The sequence below is a fragment of the Monodelphis domestica genome, chromosome 5 (assembly GCF_027887165.1).
Source record: "Monodelphis domestica isolate mMonDom1 chromosome 5, mMonDom1.pri, whole genome shotgun sequence".
In the NCBI taxonomy this organism is placed as follows: Eukaryota; Metazoa; Chordata; class Mammalia; order Didelphimorphia; family Didelphidae; genus Monodelphis; species Monodelphis domestica.
Window position 1 is genome coordinate 160,889,099 of NC_077231.1, and position 25,553 is coordinate 160,914,651.

At 34.9% G+C, this 25,553-nt stretch overlaps 1 protein-coding gene across 1 annotated transcript in view; it reads left to right on the forward strand.

The window, feature by feature from the left end:
- The window catches only part of SEMA3C (semaphorin 3C), a 180,260-nt gene that overhangs the window by 4,084 nt on the left and 150,623 nt on the right, over nt 1–25,553 (forward strand). The gene's annotated exons all lie outside the window — the stretch shown is intronic.

Genomic DNA, 25,553 nt, shown 5'->3' on the forward strand with positions numbered 1-25,553 from the left:
AGGTTGGGGGGAACACACTTAAGATATTGCTTTTATTTTAATTTGAGAAAGCTTTCTATCTAAATGTTTTAGAGGATCAGTATATACTAGTTGATAATCTATGAAAAACAAATGTCCAACCTATGAAATATTTGGTCTTAATATTGATGTGGTGTTGAGAAATGCTTCTTGTGACTTTTAAGCTTCCATGCCTAGTAAATATAAAAATATACTGCTTAATTGATGAAAATGGTCTCAATCAGTTTTGGCTCTTATTCTCTAAAGTGTTTTGAGGTTATTTTAAAGCCCTTCATTGAATTAAAAAGGACCTGAGACTGTATTTGGAAACATGATTTTCACTGGTATTGTCTGAGAATGTATTTTTCAGAAGCTTGGGAGAAATTTGTGTTCACCAAGTTAAAAGGAAACAGTACCCTTGGAACAAGTGACTTGCCAAATGTATGCATGAACTCTTATTGTGTACAATTCAAACCATTTGCAAAGGGTGATTTTGGTGAGTCATCTAACCGAAAATAAATGGATACAATTAGAGATGGATGAGGAAGGCCATTCAGCCAGTCAGTTTCATTTGTATTTTTATTACTTCTCTCCACTCCATCTCATTGTTGCTTAAATCCAAATGTTGTCTGGACCAATCTACCCCCCTCCTCCATATTATCTTTTGACTCAGAATGTTCTCTCCTTCCTTCCTGTGGTATATGTGTATCTTCTGGCAAGGTTAGCCATCCTGAATTTCAAACAGCAGATTGACTGGCATTTAATGTTTACTTTTTTTATTATTTATTTTTCCTTCAATGTTTGTAGTTGCCAAATGATTTACATAAGGTCATATTAAATCACTATAAGAAGCCTATTCAATCATTAATGGCTGTAAGTCAGCCTTACTCTTCAGAAACAGACCTTAAAACTCATGGCTTTATTTTTCAAGATTAGAAGAGTGATAAGTAGAGTAATGTTCAGAGAGCTCTCTCTAGATTTAGGAATACCAGGATTCAAGTTGTGCTTCTGATATAGATGCATTCTAAGTAACCTTAAGAAAGTCCCTTAACTTCTATGAAACTTGCAGAGAGCTGAAAGAACTATACTGGTAAGAATCCTGACCCTAGTGTAATCATAGATCAAGTCCAAAATCAATCAATAAAAGGAGAAAAAATATTTCTTTGAAGTTTCCTATTTTTCTAACTTTTAGAACACCCCGTATGTTGGAGGAAAAGACATAGGGCATGGAAAAGCCATGAGGCTAAATAAGCATTGTCTTGGTTTTAATTTCTCTTATTTAATCTGTGAAATACTTTCAAAGCATTATGTTATAGAAGATGTGATTTAAGTATCAGGAACAATTGAATTGGCAAATGTCTTTACATTTATAAATACATTACATTTGCAACACTGGGCAAGGTAAGTGATAGAATTCTTTGGAGCCAATTTGAATTCTAGATGGTATGAAGAATGTTAACACAAAGTTTGTTCTAAAATACATAGTATCAGAATATAGGAATAATAGTATAAAGTACTTATCTCATAGACCAAAGGACTCCTAGGACTGTGCTCTCCCAATTTTACCGTGAGAGAATATCTTGTTAATCTCCCCAAAGAATTATTTCAGAGGAATTCTTCAGGTGAGAAAAATCCATATAATAAAGGTACAAATGAGACCACACACACACACAAAAGAGAACCCTCAATAAAATGAATTCAATATTTGGCAAAGGTACAAGAAAGAAGAGAGTACACCAAGTGACTCATTTCTCTCTACTACAGTGGCACTATCTAAAGAGCTTTTATAACTTCTATATCACTATTTCCTTCTGTAAATTTATCACTCTACCCCTCCCAAACCAAGCTCTACTTTACCTTATATAAATTTATTATTGTTCCCAGGGACAATCTCAAAATTCCTCACAAAGTGGTCAAATACTTGTTCTAAATAATAATTTTCATATCAATGTCTTATTTCAAATTTGCATTTACTGTTTACTATATGTGTTGAATAAATATACAAATTCCTGTAACGTTTTGGAATTCAAGACATCAGGTGAAGATCATATGTGTGTGAGTGTTTGTCTGCATATATACTCAAATTGTACATTATTTTAACATTTACAAATTGATTTGCCAACAATGGTACTGTGAACTGTATAGTGCAAGCATGGTCTCTCCTCCCACTTAAGTAATATATCTTTTAATGCTTGAGTTGAGATTTGAACCTAAATCTTCTGATTCTAATAATTTCTGCTATACTCCACTACAATTTGATAGCTGAGTTAGTCTTTGAGGAGAAAGCCATGATGAAGGAATCAAATTGAGAAGGGAATCATCACTTCTGTCCCCCCTCTGCATTTATCTCCACGCCATGATTTCTTTGGTTTCTGTCTGTTCTGTTCTTAGCTTCCTTTTTATCACCTTGTCTCTTGACTATTTGTACATGCTGACACTTTGTAAAACCCTCCCTATCTCCCCTCTACTATAGCCAAATCATAGAAAAACCACAGATCAGTGTGAAACCTTTATTGTTTCTACAAGGAATGAAACAAAGAAGAATTGTTGCTATCACATAGACTTGCAAATCTTTCTGGGGAGTTGAGTGGTGGAAGATTGATTAAAAATAAGTTGATATGGCATGTTTTACTTAGTGTCTAACATTTTTATTTGTCTTCTTTTGGACATTTCTATGTATGATGCTAGCCAGAGCTTCTGATGATTAAAATTCACTATGGGGTAATCCACAGTGGAGATTACTTTTCTCAAGGTCAGGAATTCTCAATGTGTGTATGTATGTGTGTGAGAGTCATGGACAATTTTTGTTAATCTGGTAAAGCCAATGGACCCTTCTCAGTATTCTATTTTTTATAAAAATTCATAATTGGAAGTGATCCTTGGGAAAATTGAATTTTAAATTCCTTTCCCATTCAAGTTCAAGGATTTCCCTCCAATTAATCCATGTGTATGGGCTGTAGATTAAGAATTCCTAATCTGTGTAGTTTACACTTATACTAACTAAATCTTTTCTATTAAGCAGTATCTTATCAGTACAAACCATATCAAGTTCATAATATTATCCTAGAACCTGAAGGTAATCTTGATGATCACCTAATCTGTCCCCTCTATTTTATAAATGAGGAAAATGAGGAACAGAAAAATGAAATAATTAATAAATCTTGTGTCATGTAGTTAGCAAAAGAGCCAGAATGTTGATTCTTGTTCCTCTGATACAAATGTGGTGCTCCCTCTATATATTTTATGACTGCATCTAAATGGTACTAATAATTTATTTGATCAATGTGAATCAATCTTATTGGTTATTTGGCATTTGTATATAGTGGACAGGGAGGCCATTTTTGTCTCAATTCTACACATTTCTTTAAAATCTTAGTCACATAGCAAGGCACCAAAAGATTGAAAAGTAAAGTCTATCGCCTATTTTTTTTTCCTCAGATGCCCTGAAAAGGAAGAATAAATATCCTCTAATAAGCATAACTTTCCCAGTTTTGATTTCTATACAGGTAAAAGGCTTGCAATTCTCTGATCTTGCCTAAGTATAATGTTAAACCATTATCACTTAAGCATTTTCTGTGTACATAGCAAGATTCTTTACTTACATGCTAACAAAGGTGTGTAAATTTCATCAAAGTGCTGACATTACAGTATTTGTATGTAAAAAATTGTGTCTGTAGATCCATTGATTCAATTTTTTTTTTTAATTTTAGTGACAGGAATAAGAAAGGTACAAAAGTATTGAGGGAGTTTATAGGAGGGAACCCTCACTAGACCAAAAGAGAGAGGGAGGGATAGATAGGTCAGGGAATGTTTCACATAGTATTTTAATTAGGACTTGTGAATGATTAGTAGGTAGACATTTTACAAGGGAGATGATTGAGACTTAGTCTTTCCAGACTTCAAGAACTGCAGCAAAAACAGCATCAACAGTTGGAAAACTCAAGATGTGTTGGGTCTGTGTTGATGGTGTAGTAGTTTATGGAAGTAGCATAAGTATAGAAATGTTTCTTGGCTACATCATTGTTAGAACCTAGGCAGAGAGTTAAGTTATGGATGAAAAGCAAGTTTTTAAGAGGATGCCTCTGCCTACAACTTATATTTGTATATTTAAACCCTTTACAACAAGCCTGTGGGGTGGGTAGGTAGCTGCTGTCATCTATCTGCTTGCTAGGAATTCCTATCTGGTCATTCAACTCTGTTGCTCTGTGACTGTGTGTAACTTGTTTCTTGTTTTCCACTTTGTGCTTAAATGTGTTGTCTTGCTATTATTGGCTTTTTTCTTCCTCTTCCAAGTTCCAGACCATTTGAACAAGTCTTGAGAGTGAATGCCATCTTAGATACTTTCTCATTTGAATCGTCAGTTTCTTCTCCCTCAGTAGGGGATTTCCCTGTGAGACAAATTCCTAGGCTTTTCCCATTCTCTACTTCTGTTTCCTGGGAATTATGTATTTAAAGAGGAAGATGTGTGTGTGTGTGTGTGTGTGTGTGTGTGTGTGTGTGTGTGTTGTGTGTTGCTTTTGTTTTTAAGTAAAGTATTAGTTTAGTTAAGGTATTGGAGAACATCCAGGAATATTTCCCTTGAAATAACAGAATGATAGGACCATACTTCAAAAGAGAAATGGATCTTATAGGCCATTTAATTCATCCTTTTAATTTTATAGATGAAGAAATTGACATATAGGAGCATGAAGTGACTTGCCACATGTCACATAGAGAGCAAATACCAGTGATTGTATTTCCAGCCAAATTCTTTATTTCCAGAGCCAGCAATCTCTGTCCAGCTTGATATATATAAGTATTTACAATGAAGACCAAGTATTTTAAAAACTCTATTATATTTGTCTTAAATTTACCAAAATCATCCACCATTCTGTGGATGATTTTTGAGCTACAATAGTTAGATCACATTTCTATTCTAAAATGTGGTTGCTGCTTTTAGGGAATTAAAAGAAAAAATCTAACTTATTTTTCTACCATGCATAGCATTTGTAACTAGAGAGAATTTATGGGATTATTTTGTATAGTGGTATTAGTAATTCTTCCATTTACAGTTCAAACTTAATTCAAAGAAAACCTCTTCAAATTTCTTGAAAAAAAAGTGAAGCATTTTTGGTGAAATGTTCTTGGATGGATCCTAAAAAAAACAGTTGGCACAAGGTTGTGCTTTTTTTAATATGTTCACTCTCTACTACTGCATATTTTGCATAAAAATTATAGAGATGCTGTACTTTATGTTGAATCTGTTGAATATTAAATTCATAAAAGATTAAAATTCAACTATGAGAGAAGGCAAGAAGAATATAAATGAATGCACTTTAGAGCATGAACACATTCTAGAGTAAAATAATAAAAAAAAAAGATTGGAATTGATTTTACCCTGTACAAAAATATGACTGTATTTGTTCCTCCATTACTTGAAACTGGAGAAAAGTAGAAATTCTTCTGATTCATTCTTTTTTAGTTTTATTTGAGAATGATTAGGTGACCAAGTCATAATAATAGATGTTTTATTCCCTATAATTCCTGCATTAAGAAATGAAATGAAATTTAAAAGCTGAAAGAGACTTATATTACTCTGTTCCAACTTCACTTCTTGAAAAAAATGTTCATAGTCACTTCTAATTTAATTAGAAATACAAAATTGGCTAATCTAATTTGGTCACAATGTATTTTTTTATTGAAAAGGTGCGTAGGCTATCCATCCTCTACATGTCTCCAACTTTATGAGAGTTATAATCCAATAAATACTTGATGCCTATCATTCCTGAAAACTTTATGTTGAAAGTCAAAGGGAATCTTGTTCTAAACAAATCCTAGTGAGACAAATCATAATTTATTTTAAATGCTTTGTTTATCATACATCTTGGGATTCCCTTTATATTTTGTGTATGAAGTCATTGGGGTTCTTTAAAGAGGTTTTTTAAATGTATTTTGGTGTTCTTTAAATGAATACTTACTATATGGAGTCATAGTAATGCAGTTGTAAGACAAATGACTCAATCAGAAATGTATTTGCAGTGGCCTCTGACTAACATTGTGACTTTCTGAGCACTTCAGTTCCAGTAGACCTTACTCTTTAGGATTCTTCATCATGTTGGTCTGAGTGGCCTTCTCCAAAGATCCAGATACCTTCTGGTCTATTATTTAGTAGATGGTGATCAATTTAAATAAGCCATCTTTAATTGGGTATTACATTGCAAGCACTGCTTGAAACATTTTCTGTCAATCAAATAATTTTTATTGAAGGAAGGAGCATGTACATAGATAAGTGAATTCAAACTATGAACAAAGGAAATATGTTTGTGCTTCTACTATCTAAAAGTTTCCTGCCTGGACAACTGGGAAAATTAGTTAAAATGCCTTTTAAGCAAGGGCACCTAATCTGAATATTGAATGGATCTGAGGTTTCCAAGAAGTGAAAGGGAGTATGAAGAATGGAGAGACGCAGCCTAAAGGCATTGAGTCAGGAGAACAGCAATAGACTATTTTGGTGACCTTTGGCAGTTAATTAAGGAAATTACTATGTAATTAATGATCTTGGATAGATAGAATGAAGCCAGATTGTTAGGGTTTCAAAAGCTTAACCATGCTGTTTATACTTCATATTAAAGATAAAAGACTCTAATAGATTCTTGAGCAGGGGAGTGAGATGGTCCGACACTTTCGGGATATCAATTTGGCAACTGAGGGTATTGGAATCAGAGGAGGGTGGATGTAGGGAGAAATTTAGGAGTATTTCAATAGACTAGGTGAGAGATAAAGATCAGAATTTGAGGAAATGGAGTTTGAGGGGGGGAAAAAAAAGAGAAACGTGAGATGTGTTGTGGATACCGTAGCAAAAAGACTGGACAATTCAATATGAAGTGATTGAGCATGAAGAGTCAAGAATGACTCCAAGTGTGCCATCCTCTGTGACTGAAATGTAATGGTGCCCTTGTTAGAAACAGAGAAGTTAGGAAGGATGAAAGCAGAGGGAATGATGACAATTATTGTTAACAAAAACCTTGAGTTTTACTTTTGAGTATTTTTGAGAGAACTTGATGTGCCTCGTGGATATCTGGGTAGAGATGTGCCTAGCCCACTTCAGTAGAGAGGTGAGACATAGAACCAGAGCTCAGAAGAGAAAGGAGGACTACATCCATGTGAGCTGATGAGATCACCAATACAGAGGAAATATAGAGATAGAAAGCTTGGGACACAATTGCTTTGACCAAAATAGTCATTACCGTGTGGCCAAATTCATGATGATCTCTTTGTGAACTTAGGGACTTCCACTCTACCCATTCTCAAAAGTTATTCCAATTTGAATGGAACTTACCAGATGTGTTTTGAGGGCATTATCTTTGAGAACAAAAGATCACTTCAGTCATAATTGGGCACCGGAACTGGCGCTATGAAATTAGATGTTCATATGACATCTGAAGCCCCCTTTTGATTTATAACTTTAATCCTTTTATTTCAAAATTAATTATCCTAAATTATCCTAAATTTTCCAAAATTAATCCCTAAAAAAGAGATTCCAAATTAAAAAAAAAAATTAAACAAAAGAACTATTAATGAAATAAAGCTTCTTAAAAGATTAAACTTGCTCATTGCATTGTCTTTCATTAGAACATAACTTAGAGTTTAATTGTTTTATTCCCTGATATAATAGAGCAGAATTACAAGATTTAGAACTGTAATCATATTGTATTGCTACTCTTGGGGCATTAAATTTGAGATAAAGATCACCTTGCTGACCATATTTTATAATTTTTAATCAATTTTGTTATAGAGACTCATGTCAAGACAAAGATTTAGAATTGAAGAGATCTTTAGAGATAAAGTACAATTGGATTGTAATCCCCATTAGATAGTAAACTGTATGAAGGCAGGGACAGTCTTTGCTTTTATTTGTATCCCTAGCACTTGGCACATAATACACACTCAATAAATGTTTGTTGATCATCTATTAAATCCTTATCCATCTCTTTTACCTGAAAGGTTAGAACAAAGTGCTATTAAATAGTATATTAGATTCAAGAATAAATTTGTCTATTAACTAGTACTTTAAATTGAAGGAATTGTACTTAAAATTGGTGTTCATAAAAAGGTGAAACATGATGTAGTTTCTGCCCTGCCTGCCATCATGGTGGCCAATAGAGTCGAAAGTATTTCTCTGTTATCTTTCCCTCTTTTTACTACTACTACTACTTTTATTTAATAAATTTATTAAGCTACTATCAGCCTCATAATTTTAATTATTACTGTTATTAGTAATTATTTAGTGTCTTTCAACAACTGACATTAACATTTTAGAAAATCAGAAACACATTCAAATAATAATGTGGAAGAAATTTGGAGTTCATTCTTGACTGCTGTTGGATAAGATCAAAAGAAGCATAGGATTTTAGAGCTGAAGAATTCATCTGTGCCATTCCACTCATTTTAAATATGAAAGAATGGAGAAGATACATCACTTGCCCAAGGTGACATACTTAGTGGCAAAGTTAGGTATATAATTGTTATTTAATTGTTTTTTAGTCATGTTTGACTTGTAGTAACCCCATATGGGTTTTTCTAGGCAATATGCTGAAGTAGTTTGCCCATTCATTCTGTAGTTCATTTTTACAATCAAGGAGATGAGGCAAACAGTGTCAGGTGACTTGCCCAGGATCACATAGCTAGTAAGTGTCTGAGACCAGATTTGAATTTGGGAAGTGGCTCAGCCAAGGATACATGGTTCTGCTAGGGGCTCTAACTGGGATATAACTCAGGATCTTAATTTTTGTTCTCAGGATGCCTTCTAGCATCCTCTATACCTTATAACTTATCCATGCTCTTAACGTTAATCCCACCTGTTACAAGTGGATCGTAGTAGCCAGGTGACTTACATTGATTTCTTGACAGGACTAGAAATTAATGAATTCTTGAAGAGGCTAAAATGAATAACTATTAAGATCTGTTCATATCAATTATTCATGTCACTGTACGTTATCCATTAGTGGAAAGATATTAGTGAGTTCTTGTTTAATATTGTTCTAAATTCTGAGTTTTAAATATATTCACATACATAATTTTCAACCATTTTTCAAATCATATTTATATATACATTTATATATACACATTTATATATATATACATGCTATATATACTATACATACTCTCTCAATATATACATACTAAATTTAAAGGTATATGTCTATCTAGCTAAAATTTAAGAAATCTACTAATTCTTGTAAGTCCTTTAATATTACTTCTATTTGTGCTATAGCAAAGATCATTTCTTTGTGACTAAAATACGATTTATATAGCCACTGGGAACATTCTATCTTATTGTTGTAAAATAGCTTACCTTTGAGAGATAAAGATCATTTTTACACTTGTAGATAAATTGAGTCAGTCAAATTATTTGTACTACATATTTAAGTATGTATTTCTCAAAAGCACAACAAAAATAGAATGAATTTCAGGTAATCTTTTGGTTGGTTTCTCTATACATTGTTGAAGGTCAGGATATTAGAAAGCAAGACCACCAGATTTTTTATAATGAAATACAGTCAATTTTTATTCAAATTCACAATATTTCTGTTCCTCTCTAGAATGAAATATTTTGTCTAATGTGTTTAATTAAGTGGGGATTTTTCAATGTGTTCCTCTTCCAAAGTTAGTAGAAACCAGAGTCATGAATAGCCCAGTCAGGAGATGAAAATGGTCATCAGAAGATGAACAATCTTCCCTTTCCATGTGTGCATTTTGACATTGTATAGATAAAACAGTATAGTAAATATTAGAGCAAAATTAGAAACCAAGGATTGTGTCATATATTCAGCAGGCCTCAAAAACTATGAAAACTTTTGTCACTATGATATTTAGATAACTTCTTCTTTGACAAAAATCATAGTTAGGCCATAAACCTCATAAAAATACCAAAATAGTTTTATTTAATAATGCCACTATAACCCAAATGAGACCTCAATTAATGAGTACTTATTTTTATGGTAGATGTTTTCAGACATTTATCTTCACTTTAATTATTGCTATCATTGGCTGGTTGCCATCCATGTCTTTCTTTCAAGTTTTTGTTGGTCAAAAATTCCTTTGAACTATCAATGTGTCTTATAGAAGGATTTAAAAAACTTATCTTTCAACCTAAGAGGACCCAACTGTGTGCTCTTGTTTTTCTTTAAGAAGTATGTTTGACAAAAGTTACTTGGCTTTTAAAATATTCTTAAAGGATTGGTTCCACCTCTCTATGTGTGGGTTGATCATGTATAGGTGTTGCCTGATGTTCACTGGAATACTAATGGATACTTTGGCAACCTTTCTCCTAAGCAAAACTGAAAAAGAAAACCTTAAGTGGTGAGTGGGTTGCTGAAAACACATCAAAGTATCCATGGAAAATCTACATCAAGAATAAAGAATTCTAAAGTATTGGAGATTTTTTTTTCTTCTTAGAGAAAATTGTGTTTGGACAATCAATCCACTTTGAATTTTATTATTCTCAGTTTATAGCTCTATTCTGAAGGCAAGAATCAATTATAGCTGTTTTCAAAGTTAGGAAATTGGAGAATTTTGGGAAGATGGCTCCAGAATGCCTCTTTTGAGTACTAGTCATTTCCTCTTTCATCTTGTAATTTTTTTCTAATGCTGCCTTCTTCATTTATTATCTGTCATTCTTTCATAAGTAAATAAGTTGGCTACCATCTCAAAGGTCATAGGTGCCATGTCACTTGAAACATGAATAGAATTTTAGAAAATTGTCTGTCACTATTTGCTTCATTAGGCAAGAACTTTGCTTACTTTAATTAAACAAAAGACTAGTTGCCAAGTGAGTCCAACTCCCCCCCCCCCCAAACACACACACCAAAAAACAAAACAAAACAAAAAAACCTGATGAATTGTCACTGGAACAATAAACTCAAAATAATAAATTACCTTTTTATTAACTTTGGTCCCATTTACATTACAAGGCATGCTTGGTGAATACTGTTTGTCTTGTCATTATTCCAGAGATAAAAGGCAATTGTTCTTCATTTCTTCATTTATCTTCAAGAATACCCACTGCGGTTGTATTGAATCCACTGAAACATTTGCCTCTCAGGAAAACTTGTGTTGATCCACTGACTTTTTATGTCTCTTTTGATGACTCCTAATGGATATAGCAAATGTACTTGTGAGGTTGCTGTGTGCAAAGCTAATAACCTCTGTAAAGGTGACCAGGGAAATAAGTTTCAAGAAACTTCTGGAAATGTCTGCCTGAGCATTTCTTATTGAAACAAAGTGATGATTTATAATGATGGCAGATATGAATTGGGATTCTTCAAAGTAGAGACTAAAGATGCATAAGTAGTATTACACTAATGACAAACATGAATGCTAATTGAATGTAACATGGTATTATGAAATGCATTTGGCATGAAAGATGACATTTGTTGAGTGGTTTAAGGTTGGTTTCTATTAATATTAGGTAATATTAATATATAATATTATTCCTAATATTATTATATATTAAGGCAGTTTATATTAATTTCATTTGAGGAGAAAATTTCCAAGAAATAAAGTACCTTAATTTTTTCTATATATTGATATGTCTAATGCTGAGTAAAAGCTGTGGTTTCATGGATGTGCATCTTAGTAGATCATTTTTATGCCAGCTATTAGAAAGAGCTTTCTTACTGAAAGAATTATTGACTTTAGAAATGAGAGTGGGGATTTGGATTTTTTTCCACTTGAGACATTTTGAAAAATAAAAAGAATAATATGTTAAAATGTTAAATCAAAATTTATACCTGAATTAGGCCATCTTCCTTAGTGGTTAATGAATGTAGTTTACTCCCCTCTTCATTAGCAGTAATATTACCTTCATAATTTCATCAAAGTTGTATATAGTTAAAATTTCATAGATTTTTAGTGGTATTAAAAGGAAGAGATATGCCAACAACCTGACTTATTCCAGACTTTCCACTCTTATTCTCCCTCCCTGAGAAAGCATGGGAATTGGTTGAGGGGAATTAGGTGAATGCGTGAGTAGGGTTTAAATCAAGACTTAAGATACACTGGATGATTTATGTTCATATTGGCAAATTGATGGCACACATGCCAAAGAGGATATTCCCATCCCCCTCTCCACAGTTCCTGAGTATATTTTTCACATCACCCATCCCTCTGCTCAGAAACCCAATGGGAGTGCTTCCTCCCTCCCCTGTCTGGAATAAGGTGGCTGCTCACATGTCTCATGAGGGTTGCCTTTTGGGCACTCGGTCTCTAAAAGTTTCGCCATCACTGATTTAGGTAATGAGGGATTAGCAATCAGTGGGCTTGATACATATTATATTAATAGTTGAGGTAAGAACAATGGAAAATATGTACATGATCACTTTAGAACTAATAATATTGTTTTCATGGTATAATAATCCATATTTGTACCAAAGAAATTCTTGTTACATAAATATTCATTTTTAAATGAAAAATGGATTTTTGTACTAGGTCAGATGGTACTAAAGTCATTATACAAATTTGTTCAAAGGTATGTTGTAAGGTCTTTTGTCAGTTATTGACTTAGAATACACATAGTAAAAAGCAATGTATCTTTTTTTTAATGAGAATAAAATGTAAGGGAATAAACATTTATACATCACCTACTATGCACCAGATACTGTGCTTAGTAGTGATTTACAATTATTATCTTATGCTATATTCTCAACAACTCTGGTCTTTTTTCATTAGAAGAAACTGAGGTAAACAGAGGTTAATTGACTTGCCCAGAGACAAAGCTAGTAATTATCTGAGATGAAATATGTTTTTCTTGACTCCAGGCACAATGCTTTATGCAATGTGTAACCTGGCTGTCTGATAATTAGCCACAATAATGGCTTTGGTTTATCTTTTATTTTCTGTACTGTACCTAGATATAATTGATAGTCAACACATTAAAAAATTGTAATTGTCTTAGCACATAAAGAGTGCTTAATACTAAATGCTAGCTGAATTTAAGTCGAACCATACTCATAAACTGCCCACCAAAATTGCCTTACAGGAGGGGTTCTAGATTTCAAAGGAATTTGTGAATTTGGATGGGGGAAAATATGACTTTTTTCATGATCCTTTAGTTTCAGTTGAAAGCCTAATGTCCTTTATTTTAGGCATAAGATAGCCAAAGGGCTTCTCTATGGGTCTCTTTGTCTCTCTATCTGTGCCTCTGAGTAGGGGCAGCTAAATGGCACAATGGATAGAGAGCCAGGTCAGAAATTGGAAGGGCTTGTGTTCAAATATGACCTCAGACAGTTTCTAGTTGTGTGACTCTGGGCAAGTCATTTCACCCCAGTTGTCTAGCCCTTACTGCTCTTCTGTCTTATAACCAATAGAAGGCAGACTTTTAAAAAAAATGCCTCTGAGTTAGTGTCTCCCCCTGGAAAGATCAAGCCTTTTAAAAAATAAAGCAAGAGGAAATCCTCTCCTGCCCCACCTGGAGAATTATAATTCCTTAGGAAAGAATCACTTCTTTGGAACTTGTGGCCTCTGTTTCTGGCAAAATCATTTCCATGTTCTTGTTCCCCAGAACATACTTAGAGCTAAACTGAACACATCGTTGGCCACAACTTCTTTTGGGGGCTACCCAGCAGAATGTGAGCACAGGTATTGGGGAGACTAAGTCAGGGGTGTAGTGGCACCGGATGATATCCTTTGTTTCTCTTCTCTGAACCATGCCAACTCCAGGAGGCTGTCTTCTGATTTAATTTACTCCTTCCTTTTATAGAAGTAGGAATTGGCTTTACTGTTCTTTTTGGTGGATACCATTACAGAGCTAACTAAATATAGCACTAAGCCACACTCCCAATTTTTCCATTTCCTGAACATCTTTTTCATAACAAGGTATAAAGAGGTATCATTTTGGTTTCAGTTCCATTACAGTAACAAATTACAATTATAGAGAGCTGCGGTTAATGGACATTTGTTCCAGCCCCTCTGCTTTCTGCCCTGGATTTGCCTCTCTTCTTTTTTCTCCCCTGTTGTTAATGCAGTGAATTTTAGAACAAAGAACAAAAAAGACAGAGACATTTTCTAGGCCATAGGAATGAGTGGCAGTAAGTGTAGTTAAAAAAAAAAAAGTCAAAGTGAAGTGTTAATAGTGGGTTGGCTATCTGGGGTCAGCACTGCCTGTGAAAGAGGGTTCTCTGGGGCCAAGTGAATTACTCTGTAGTCTTTGAATGTTAGAACAGGAAGGTACCAATAGAATAATCTGTCTTCCTTTCCTTTAGCCAGATACAGATACAGAGGTTCAGGTTCTATGGCTGGGAAGTGGCAGGCAGGCTCCCAGGTCAGGGCTTGTTATTCTAGGCTTCTTACTGTCAAATTGTTTTTTTCTCAGAGTATGCAGTGTTTCAGCCATACTAAACCCTGTTCTCTGTTGCCATGTGGTACAAGCTGCCTTTAAATACCAAATAATGATATGTAATAATATTATAATAATCTATAATAATGATAACTTTCTAGTATTTTATTACTTTTAAGTATAGAGAGGCAGCCTGCTCTAGTGAACAGAGAGCTGGCCAGCCAGGGATTCAGGAAAATCTTGATTTAATACCCATCTCTGACGCGTGTAATCTCTGTGACTCAGGGGAAGTTCCTGAAACTTACAGCAAATATCAACGTTGCAGAACAGGTATCCATCTGCATCAGTGGATGGCATTTCTTCGCTCTAACCTATACCAATGAAATCACAGATCTGGGCTCCTCAAAACATGCTCTTAAAAGAATAGTCATGTATGTTATCACCTATGGTCCTCACAAATGGAAGGAAAGCCAGATCTGAACAAGTGAGGTCCTGGGTTCAAATCTTTCTTCAGACATGCCCTAGCTGGGTACCCTGGGCAAGTGATTTAACTCTCGATTGCCTGGCCCATGCTGCTCTTCTGCCTTGGAATCTATATACAGAATTGATTATAAGGTGGTTTAAATATACCCATGGATATTATGAAAGTTATTATTATTTCCATATAATATATGAGTGGTTAGGGACAAATAGCAGCTTGATGGCCAGCACAAGCCTGGTGAATGGAGGTGGTGATAATTATAAAACATTACCAAAGGATCTGGTCAAATCTCCATCCAATGAACACAGTAGTCACTCAGTGGGTAAATATACAATCCAAAGAAAAGCCAGAACATTCAACGACTGTTTGTTTTTTAATTCCTTATCTTCTGTTTTAGAATCAATCCTATGGATTGGTTCTAAGGCAGAAGAGTGGTAAGGGCTAGGCAATGGGGATTAAGTGACTTGCCCAGGGTTACACAGCTAGGAAGTGTCTTGAGGCCAGTTTGGAACCTAGAATCTTCTATCTCTAGGCCTGGCTCTCAATCTACTGAGCAACCCAGTTGCCCCCTCAAATGACTGTTAATAAGCTCATCTTTTATCTCCCATTCTTAAACAGTAGCATATAGAATACAGTATTATAATTACTCATTTTAATTAACCATGGACGTGCTACAAAAATGAAATATATTATCATATACTGGATATGTTTTCACATTCATGTTGAAATACATATCTTTTCATAGAACATCAATCCCCCCCTAAGTTTCCTTTTAGGCAAGAGGTGGTTCTGTGTGAGTATAGAATTTGTCTGCATTCCATAACTAAATTTATTTTAAAATAATCTCCTAATTAAAATCCCTCATGGTCAGCATTCAGTTTACAAACTATTTTAAGTACTTTATGGAATACTTTGACCCAGTCATTTATTTAGTTTTAAACAATTTTTAAGTTCCGATTTGAACTATTACCAGTAAAAGGGCTAAATCTGATTAGCTGACTAAGATTTAATATGTGAGACTCTTTACATTAAACTTAAGAAATATCTCATCTAATTATCTAGTTATTACTGTAATAAAACTATTTTCTGTAAAGGGATGCCAAGACATCACTGCTGAATGAATGTAAGATTGCTGGTCTAGGTAATGGGAAACCTTTAACCACATAAAATTAATAACCCAGAGGAAGCAGGAACTGCTTACTTTTACTGAGATCCTCATTCATGGAAATGAAAATATGTGGCAATGAGATATTTTAGACCAGGTGAAAGTCATTTAAAACAATCATTCTCAGGATATCTGCTTTATTCTTCCCATGCAAATCTCAATTTCTTGTTTATTTTTTTCAGCCTTATCCAACTCTTTGTGACATTATTTGGGGTCACACAAAGGGATTTTCCATTTCCTTCTTTAGTTCATTTTATAGATGAGGAAACTGAGGCAAACATGGTGAAGTGATTTGCTTAGGGTAATATGGCAAGTAAGTATCTGAGAATGGATTTGAACTCAGGAAGATGAATCTTCATTCACTGCACTGCCTAGATGCCCCAGTTTTCTGAATATTCTTTACTAAATTAAGCTTTTTTGAAATTTGAAAAAAGTACTAAAATTCCTTGATTCCTCAAGTCTTTATAATACTTTGTGTAAATTCTTGGTTCAAATTTTTATGGCAATGATTGTTGAATGCCTAAATATAAATGAATATTTGCACTCTTGTTTTGGAATGGCAAGAGTTTTACTATTCTCAAATCTGTGTAAATCATACTCCACATAGCTGAGTTTAAATTAATTAGAGAATTGGATGTGCAGACTAGTATAATCTATAAGGCAGATATTTGAACCATATTTTGCTTTTCTCAGTCATAGTCAAATTTGGACAGAGGAGGTATTTTTCCTTTTAGATACTAGGATTCTAGAGAGGAATGTCAGTCTTTTGGTGTCAGGAAAATAAAGGATCTAAAAGGAAAATGAGTATGTTAGGACAGTTTAGGGAGGCAATGATAATATGGAGGAACTAAATTTTGTCTACAACATTCTAAGTATTTTTTTTTCAAGTTTAATAGTGAGCTTCCACAAAAGACGATGTGATTACTATATACATTTAGAACTTTCCAATGATAGGTAAAGCAATTTGGGGATAGAATGTAGTCAGAGTGCTAAGGACACAAAGAAAACAATCCTTGATGTTACGCATAGCATACTTTCTAAGAGAGGAAGGTGAGACAAAAATAAGAACTGGAAAGTGGTGGAGAAGAACTTGGTTACACACAAGGGCCTGAGATGTTCAATAAGTGCTGTTATGGCTTGAAACCAAATAAAATAAAGCTAAAGCTGCCCTGTAAAACTCCAGAGTGGATCTCAGAGAAAAGTCTCCATTTCCTGTTGGGGAAGGGATGGATGTGAACACTACCATGGACACATTTTTGGAAACCCTCTTATTATTACGTGGCATAATAGCAGTAGCTTACACTTTTGTAGTGCTTTAAATAAATTAATTCATTTCGGTTTCACAACAACCCTGTTGGGTAGATATTGTGATTTTTATAGGTCCAAAGTGTAAGATTAAAAATTAATATCCACTACTCCAAGGATTATACTTTTATAAGATTTATTAATAATAATTTGAATAAGGGAAAGTGATAGCCTGAGCAAAAGGAGCTGCCCAGAATGCGAAAAGTGGGAGGAGAGAGAGCAGAGTTACAGAACCTTTCATCTATACAAAGGTAAGGACACAATGTAGGGATGAGAGGAGGAAAGGGATGCTGGGAAATGAAGTCCAAGGGTATAAAATTCTATTTACACAATAAGTTCACACTATTTTAGAGCAGAAAGGGATGACAGAGGTCACACAGTTCACATTTTTCACTTTCCAAATGAGAAAATTGGCTCAGAAACAGAGAGATTATATCATCAGCCAAAAGGAACCAGTGAACCCATCTCATACTCTCCAAATGATACCTTCTATGTCATACACAAGTGATCATGTAGCCTGGTGTGAAGATTTCCATTGAGGAAGACTCAGAGTTAGGAAGACCTCAGTTCAAGTGATAGCTCAGAGAATCACTGGTTGGGAAACCCCTGGTTCTTCAATAAAGTAAGAATAAACATAATAATAGAAAGAATAAAGCATTTATTATTAATTATAATTATACAATAAATTATATATTAATTATATTATTATTATTATTACCAATACATGCTAGGTCCCTTGATAAGTACTTCATGATTATTGTCAGATGTGAACTTTGAAACAACCCCAGAAGGCAGGTGGTGGTATTATTCCCACTTAACAGTTGAAGAAACTATGACAGAGTCATATGTCCATTTCAATTCATTTCTTCCTGACTCCAGAAACAGTGCTCTTTCCACTCTGCAACCTAGCTGCTTCTAATAGCATCTACCTCATATAGTTGGGAGGCTCAAAAAAGATATGGAAAACATTTTACAAATGTTTAAGTGCTATGGAAATGTTAGTCATAATAATGTCAGTATTGCTTCTAAATCCCTTCATTTAAATCTCAGATAACTATAACTGTGAAGAAGTTTTCCTAGATATTATGAATTTCAAAACTATTCCACCCTATTCAGACCATTCTTTAGAAGATCGGATTTAGCTATTTCCTGATCAATAACAATCGAGATACTTGTAATAACAGAATCAGGTCTTGGAAACTACATTCTCCACCCTACTCAGTGTAGCAAGATTAGGAAGAGCTGCAGCAAACTCATGATTTAACTATTTGAGAATATGGCCTTCAACAGACATGTGCAAAAAAAAGGACAGACCTCTGGGCGGTCCTAAGTCAAGCTTGAGCCACCATTGGCACATGTGAGATGCAGGAAGTGAGTTAGAGAACAGCCTCTGGAGTTCTCGGGACTTCTGTGAGGAGGGCTAGAGTCAGTTCGAGGCTGGTGCTTGGATTTGGAGGAGCCCCGTGGACTTCTTTCCTTCAGATTGGTCACATGAGTGAAAAGGACTGATCCCTTTCCCTGCCTTGGCTATCCAAAGCCTGAAAGCCCACTTTGGCTCAGCCTGAGCCAGAGTGGGTCTGAGTTAAACTTCTTTCCTTCTCTCCCTTTTCCTTCTCTCTCTCTGTCTCTCTCACTCTCTCTGTCTCTCTCTGTCTCTGTCTCTCTCTCTCTCTCTCTCTCTCTCTTTCTCTCTCTCTCTCTCTCTCTCTCTCTCTCTCTCTCTCTCTCTCTCTCTCTCTCTCTCTCTCTCTCTCTCTCTTTCTCTCTCTCTCTCTCATACTTTCTTCCTCCTGTTGTAATTAAAATACCATAAAAATTTGGCAGCTGACTTGAGTGTTTCATTTAGGAATTACATAAGTGAATTCCTTGGCAATCTTAAATTAATATATATGAGTCTTTTTAAGTGATTTCAATATCACAATATCGAACCTAAATTCCTTTTTTTTTTTTTAGCTTTCCGCTTTTGCTTCTGGTTTTGCTCTCTTGGACCAAAAAGTCTTTCAAGTTCTTTAGAGAAAGCCATCGTGACCAGTCGCCACAACTCCCTTGAGTCTTTCTCAAATTAAAGTTCTCTAGTTCCTTCAGCCAGTGCTCCTACAGCATGTTCTTAAGGTCCATCATCTTCCTCGCTTTCCTTTTTCTGGGCATTCTCTGGGTGATCAATGACTCTTCTAAAAGGGAGTGTCCATGTCTGAACACCATATTGCACATATGTTCTGACCAAAGTAGAACATAGTTGGACTATCACATTCCTATTTCCAGAAGCTATACCTGACTTCTTGCCATCCAAGATAAGCATTTTGTTTGACTGTTCTAGCCCACCATTCTATCTTGTCAACTTTATATTTTATTAAGGTCCCAATGTCTTAAAAAAAAAAACAAACCAAAATCCTTCCCTTCTGTCTGAGAATTGATCTATCAGTTCCAAGGCAGAAGGATGGGAAGGGCTAGGCATTTGCGTTTAAGAGACTTGCCTGGGTTTAGGGTCACACAACTAGGAAGTATTTGAGGCCAGATTGGAACTCTGCACCTCTTATCTTCAGACCTGAATCTCTATCCACTGTCATGTAGCTCTCCCTGCCTCAATGTGGTTTTCAAACTGTTGTCTCTCTATGTATGACTACCCTATTCCTATATATGTTAAATTAATATTCTAAACCCAAGTGTAATAGTAATTTGTCTCCATTAATTTTTATTTTATGAGATTCATCCTAATTGGATTCTAGACTGTCAAAATCTTTTATGAGCCTCAGTCAGAGGTAGTACTGGACATAGTACTGCACTCAGGGTGAGAAAGATGTGGGTGAAAATCATGCAGCTGACATTTACAAGAAGTTAACACTGGGCAAGTGACTCTATCTCCTCAGACCTCAGTTCCCTTATCTGTTAAATGATCTTTGGGGTACTTTCCAACTCTAAATCCCTGATCTTGTGCTCTTCCATTGTTTTTAATGTGAAAGAATAATTGTCCCTTAGTCCCAGAGGCATTATGTGGGAGAGAGAGGTTTTAAACACATTGTTTTATTGAATGTTCAGTGGTGTTCTTGATCCTTTAGGAAGTAGCAGAAAGAAGACTATATTTGTAGTCAAAATATTTAGTTCATGTTCAAACTTTGTCTTAATAGTTGAGTGACACTATTGGATAAATAACAGCTTCTCTGATCCCTCTATTAATTATAGCTCACTTTTCTATAAAAATATTGTTATATTGTAGAATTCTCTAATGTTATAGCATATAGACCTTACATAGCATAGACAATATCTTCTTTCTTCTCAATAGACATGATGGGGAGCAAATGACAGCAATGATATCCTACTGCAGTTTAGTTACTACAGATTGTGATGGCTTTTTAAATGGCCAAAATCACTCCATAGAATTGATTAGATAAATTTAGAATGCAGAGTGCAGGGGATGGAAAACATTAGTTATTCTAATCTTCCAAAGACTTTTTATATGTGCAAAACATATAGATAGCATAAGTGAGTGAGTGTAAGTGCCAGAAATGGCTAGTGTTACAGTCATAGATCTCTAGCAGCACAACATTATCTAATAAAATACAGTAGTCTCTTGTTCTGTGGTACTGAAGTGTTCTAAAAACATTGGCTTTAAAGTCTTATTTTTGTACGAAGTAATATTATTTTATGCAGACATTAGTGTAGCAGAAATAGCATGCGACTTGGAGTCAAGAAGGCCTGGTTTCATTATTCACTGAATTTCTTTCTAAAGGTATATCTTGAGTAAATCTTATTCTTCTGTAAAATAATGAAAATATCTGTCCTATTGCCATCAGACTGTTGCACTAAAAATGCTTTATAAATATTTAGTTCATGTTCAAACTTTGTCTTAATAGTTGAGTGACACTATTGGATAAATAACAGCTTCTTATATGGATAAGTAATATGGGTAAGCGAAAAATTATAATAAAAACATAAATCATATGAAGAGAAAGTTATACCCTGCAATGGCATAAATTACTAATAGACTAATTTTAGAAATAATTGGCAAAAAAGTAAGAAAAGGGACTTTCTTGAAGTATGTTGGATATTGATGAAATTAAGAGTATTTTTGAAATTCTTCATCAAACCTTCCAACACCAGAATCTACCTCCTACATTCTTTGCCCCCAAGCCTACCTGGGACTTCAGGAGATCTTCATTTTCCTGGGAATCCCCAACTGAATTTTGGTTCCCATAATTTATCTTGTTTCTTTCACCTATTTATTTGTAATATTTTGTCATAAAATCTGTGGCTCTAATGTCCACGAAGATGTTTTGTCATTTTACAGTTGAGGGAAATGAGGTCCATAGGGGAAAAAATCCTCTAATAACAGACATCATAAGAAGATGCTAATAACTAATATGCATTGTATACCTAGTCCAAAAATTCCCTAAATTTTAATTAATTGAAGTTTTGAAAAAAAGAGTTGTCATTCTGCTTTTTTAGTTCTCTAGAATGTGAAATTCTTTCAAAGTTTACCTAAGTAAAAGTACAAACAAAAATTCATTTGTGTAAAAAGCACAAAATTGACTTTTTTAGTTTTTCAAGATCTCTGTCCATATTTGGAGAACAATTTGGCACATTTTCTTTCTCTGGCCTCCATTCTTCTTCCTCGGGGATTCCAAGTAAGCATTACATTTGGTGAATTTTTTATAAAATTATGTTATATCTAGCAAGGACCTCAACAATCACTTGGTCCAACTCTTTTTGTTTTTAAAGATGAAGAAACCAAAGTTGACAGATTCAGCTATAATTTACTGAGATTACACAACAGTTAACAGTCCCAATTCAGTATTCTTTTTCCTATCTACTGAATCTATATTTGAGACTGACTTTTGGCAAACCCTTACAGTAATCATTGGTCAAGATTTAGTTGCCTGTAGTCAAAGCCAAGTTGTTAATCTGATTCCGTCTAGGTAGCCACTTTTCATGATTCAAACAAAAGTGGAATGTTACAGCTTGGATTAGCCCTAATAGGTGCCCTGATGTGACCTGAATTAAACTGGGTAATTGAAACTTGGCTTCAGCTGCCACACACACACTCTCTCTCTCTCTCTCTCTCTCTCTCTCTCTCTCTCTCTCTCTCTCTCTCTCTCTCTCTCTCTCTCTCTCTCTCTCTCTCTCTCTCTCTCTCTCTCTCTCCTCTCTCTCTCTCTCTCTCTCTCTCCTCTCTCTCTCTCTCTCTCTCTCTGTCTTTCTCTCTCTCTCTCTCTCTCTCTCTGTCTTTCTCTCTCTCTCTCTGTCTCTCTCTCTCTCTGTCTGTCTGTCTCTCTCTCTCTCTCTCTCTCTCTCTCTCTCTCTCTCTCTCTCTCTCTGTCTCTCTGTCTCTGTCTCTCTGTCTCTGTCTCTGTCTCTCTCTCTGTCTCTGTCTCTGTCTCTCTCTCTCTCTCTCTCTCTCTCTCTCTCTCTCTCTCTCTCACATTCTCCAACAGAATAGTCATATAACTATACAAAATAGCTAGTGTCATTGCAATTACATAGGAGACATTTAAAACAAATATATTTTTTTTTAAGACAGGCCTTCTATCCTTTCCTTTGTCATCATTTCAACCAACTTCCTTGGCCCTCTGGTTCCCTTTCTTCATTCTTGCTCCTGAGTTGCCACAACCTTTCTCCCCACACCAAACAATATTATTTAGAGTACTCTGAGAGACTAGGCCATTAAACTGGAATAAAACAATGAATACACTATCTTCACCAAAAGGACAGTTTCAATTTTATTAGTAGAAACCAATTAAGATGTTATTTTCAAGCAAAGGGATTGGCAGGGTTTCAAAATGTTACTTTTAAGGACGAGGAATAGGATTGAGTTGGCATGGAGAGCAGATCTTTAGCTTAGATATTTGACAGTCTTTAATGTGAATATAGCTTGTATTTTTTTTCTTAATTTAAGCTGAATCTGTTAAAAGCCATGCTGCCTGCCACTGTTCAGTATAATTGTATCAAATGCATCTTTGCATTAATATATAAAACCTACTGCTGAGATAGGAGGCTAAAATGGGCATATTATGGTGCTATAAGAGGGCTACTATAAATTTAGTCATTCTTTTAAAAAGCCATGTAATTTTAGAGCATTGAATCAGACATTTGGTAAGATATTTTAAAGCCACAAATTATACATGTTAGTAATGGATCCATTTAATAATCTATTAGTTTTACTGTATCAACTACAGTCAGTTGGTACAGTGGAAAGAAACTTTCAATTTAATTCTTATTTCTGATGTTTGTTATCTGAATGACCTAGAGTAAGTCATTTAATCTCCCTGGACCTCAGTTTCTTCATTTGTGAAATAAGACACTTGGACTAGTTAGCCTTTGAGTTCCTTTCCAGCTTTAGATCTCTTTGTTAATCATTTCCCATTCTAAGATTACTGTTTCATAGAAATGTCAGAGGGAAAAGTCATGGATGCTTTCTTTGATACTCTGTTAAAAAGTATTCTTACTCCAAGAAGGGAGAAAATAATTCATTTTATATCTATTTTCTGCCCAAGAGATTTTTGTAAAGTAATATCTTTAAAACAAATAGAAAGTACATTGTGCCTATCAGGCTAAGTCAAAGGTATCAAACTCAATAGAAACAGATCCCCCCAAAAAGCATGTTGACTTAACAAAACCACCAATTAATATTATTTTGTGCTGTATTTTTATTTATTTTGTTAAATATTTCCTAATGATATCCTCAACTTCTTTGGTCTTCACTTGGCAGTTTTGCCAGGGACTGACATCTCTGAGTATCCCAATTTTTAAGAAATTTCTGCTAAATTCACCTTTCCTGCTTTTTGCTGTGTCTTTTCTACACGTCTATACATTTCTTTGAGCTTTTTAGAAAAATTTCAAACATTTAATTATGGATTAATTTTACAAGTGACATTAGAAATCCTAACTTCAATGCAAAATTCACCTACTAGCTTTTTCCCACTGCTTTCATCACATCCCAAACATCCCTTAAGCTCTTTCATTAAAAAGAGACTTTAGCAAACCAACACAAACCTTGTTTTGTTTTGTTTTTCCTTCCTCAGGAAATGATGAATGCATCTGGATGCAGGTATTCATGCAATGTATTTTAGGAATAGAGTTAAATATGATCTACACTTATATTTTGTTGTTTGTCTATGAAAAGCCAATCTCAGAGACTCTGTCATTAATATAAAACTGTCTTTAAAATAAGCAAACAATGGGAGCAATGGGGTGGCTCAGTGGATTGAGCATCTGGCGCAAAGACAAGAAGTTCTGTGTTAAAATTTGACCTCAGACACTTCTTAGCTGTGTGTCTCTGGGCAAGTCACTTGACCTCCATTGCCTAGCTCTTACCACTCTTCTGTCTTAGACCCAATACCCAGTATTGATTCTAAGATGGAAAGTAAAGGTTTAAAATAAAATAAAATAAAATAAAATAAGCAAACAAGAAATACCACTGGCAGCTGTCTGATAATGCAATAGACATTTTCCCCAATAGGTATAAAACTAGCATTTGCCTCAAGTTCCAAGGTTAAGCAATGTCTTTTTTTTTTTAAGTTTTGACTTCTAACTGGTAAATCAAATCAAAATCAATTGTTAGAGATATGGATCAATAAGTAAAAACCACCTCTAAGCTCCTGCACTTTATTCAGGATGCTTTTCTTACTTCATAGCAATGTCAGCATTGTCTTCCTTTACTTGTTTATTAGCTCTGGAAACATTCATAATACCTAACACATTAGGTGGGAAAGCACTGAATGGAAAAGCTCAGTCTTTAGGAAAATAAACTGACTAACAAGTCAGCTCTATTTTCTCCTGCAGTGCTGAAACTTTGGTAAGGCAACTTGAGTTCTGGGGCACTAACATTTGGGGAGAGTATTTTACCTCCCCAAAGCAGCAGGCTACTTACCCTTAAGCCCAGGCTGCCAATCCCAGAGTTCATTGCAATGGTGCGCTCCTTCCCCTTGCCTCATCCTCTTGGTTCTCTCTCCCTCTCCTGCCACCTTCTCCACCCTTAATTTCCTGCCAATAGGTAGGAGGTCATTGGCTTTTTCACAGAGGGAGATTCTCTGGGGGATGAGTTGTGATTGTCCCTGGGCTAAAATGATTCTGCATGAAACATCTCCCTCCTCTTCCAAAGAAACTGTCTCAAGCACAGAAATTCCTAGTGACTGCTCTTCAATCTGATCTTTTCTGTCTAGAAAATAATTAATAATTTGAAAACTTCATCATGAGACTTGGCAGTCTAGCCTAAACTATTGGGACTTTTTACTTTTTTAAAAACTCTTACCTTCAGTCTTGGAATCAATACCATGAATGAGTTCCAAGGCAGAAAA